The sequence below is a fragment of the Capricornis sumatraensis genome, chromosome 18 (genome assembly GCF_032405125.1).
Source record: "Capricornis sumatraensis isolate serow.1 chromosome 18, serow.2, whole genome shotgun sequence".
Classification (NCBI taxonomy): domain Eukaryota; kingdom Metazoa; phylum Chordata; class Mammalia; order Artiodactyla; family Bovidae; genus Capricornis; species Capricornis sumatraensis.
Window position 1 is genome coordinate 42,264,813 of NC_091086.1, and position 2,198 is coordinate 42,267,010.

Genomic DNA, 2,198 nt, shown 5'->3' on the forward strand with positions numbered 1-2,198 from the left:
ACTACACCTGAATTTGGCTTTTATGTGTGATGTGAAGAGTTGAATTTTATTTTTTAAATATATGGGTAATTTGTTTTCCCCAGACCTATATATTGAAAAAAATGTCTATTTTCCCTAGCCATCTGTCAGGCTTCCCAGGTGGTGCTAGTGGTAAAGAATCCGCCTGCCAGTGCAGGAGTTGCAAGAGACTCAGGTTCAATCCCTGGGTTGGGAAGATCTTCTGGAATATGAAATGACACCCCACTCCAGTAGTCTTGCCTGAAAAGTTCCATGGGTAGAGGAGCCTGGGAGGCTACAGTCCATGCATGCTAAGTTGCTTTAGTTATGTCTGACTCTGTGCAACCCTATGGACTGTAGCCTGCCAGGCTTCTCTGTCCGTGGGATTCTCCAGGGAAGACTACTGGAGTCGGTCGCCATGCCCTCTTTTAGGGGATCTTCTCAACCCAGGGATCGAACCCAAGTCTCTTGCATCTTCTGCACTGGCGGGCGGGTTCTTTACTACAGTCCTTGGGACCACAAAGAGTCAGACACAGCTGAGCAACTGATCACAGGCACAGGGTATCTGTAATGTCAGCTCTAGAAAAAGCCAGTCAGATCTCTGCATATATCTCGATCCGATTCTGGGCTCTATATTCTGCTGTACTTCTTCGTCTATCTCTTTCTCACTAATACCACACTCTCTTAATCACCTTAACCCTAGAATAATTTTAATATCTGGAAGACAAGTTCTCTCATAGGGCTCTTCTTTTGGAGTGTCTTGTCTGTTCTTCTCCTTTGCTCCTTCATGTACATTTTGGAATGAACTTCCTGAGTTTCTTCAAAGCCAAGGGGAATTTCGATTGGAATTATATTGAATTCACAAAGGAACTAAAGAGCCTCTTGATGAAGGTGAAAGAGGAGAGTGAAAAAGCTGACATAAACTCAACATTCAAAAAGCTAAGATCATGGCATCTGGTCCCATCACTTCATGGTAAATAGATGGGGAAACAGTGACAGACTTTATTTTCTTGGGCTCCAAAATCACTGCAGATGGTGATTGCAGCCATGAAATTAAAAGACGCTTGTTCCTTGGAAGAAAAGCTATGACCAACATAGACAGAATATTAAAAAACAGAGACATTACTTTGCCAACAAAGGTCTGTATAGCCAAAGCTATGATTTTTCCAGTGGTCATGTATGGATGTGAGAGATGGACCATAAAGAAATCTGAACACCAAAGAATTGATGCTTTTGGTTCCTCTCGGAGCGGAGACGGCAAATGGCGGACTTCGTACCTACGACGATCGGGCCTACAGCAGCTTCGGCGGCGGCAGGGGGTCCCGTGGCAGTGCTGGCGGCCATGGTTCCCGCAGCCAGAAGGAGCTGCCCACAGAGCCGCCCTACACAGCATATGTGGGCAATCTACCTTTTAATACAGTTCAGGGCGACATCGACGCTATCTTCAAGGATCTCAGCATAAGGAGTGTACGGCTAGTCACAGACAAAGACACAGACAAATTCAAAGGATTCTGCTATGTAGAGTCTGATGAAGTGGATTCCCTGAAGGAAGCCTTGACATACGATGGTGCACTCTTGGGTGACCGGTCACTTCGTGTGGACATTGCAGAAGGCAGAAAACAAGATAAAGGCGGCTTTGGCTTCAGGAAAGGTGGACCAGATGACAGAGGTTTCAGGGATGACTTCTTAGGAGGCCGGGAAGGGAGTCGCCCAGGTGACCGGTGAACAGGCCCCCCCAATGGGAAGTCGTTTCAGAGATGGCCCTCCCCTTCGAGGGTCCAATATGGATTTCAGAGAACCCACAGAAGAGGAACGAGCACAGAGACCACGGCTCCAGCTTAAACCTCGAACAGTCACAACGCCCCTCAATCAAGTAGCCAACCCCAACTCTGCCATCTTTGGGGGAGCCAGGCCCAGAGAGGAAGTCGTTCACAAGGAGCAAGAATGAGCTTGTGGTGGGGAGGGAATGGGGTGTGGGGGGCGTTCGCGAGAGACCACAGCCTGGCTCGCCCCCCGGACCGGCAGTCCTGCAGTTACCATTCCTGCGCCTGACCTTTGTCCTCCTTACAAGGGAAACACAGAGCTTGTGAGTGCATGTCGGCAGTTAACAAGTGGTTTTTAGTACATTCTTGGCTTTGCTGTATCTGCCTAGTGCCTATTTTGTGCTTTTTTTCTTCCCTGCCACTCCTTTCCCCGTTCCC

The 2,198-nt window shown here is 48.1% G+C and overlaps 1 pseudogene; it reads left to right on the forward strand.

Moving 5' to 3' along the window:
* Positions 1 to 1,224: 1,224 nt before the first annotated feature.
* LOC138094443 (eukaryotic translation initiation factor 4H pseudogene) lies at positions 1,225 to 1,945 on the forward strand (annotated as a pseudogene).
* Positions 1,946 to 2,198: the final 253 nt, after the last annotated feature.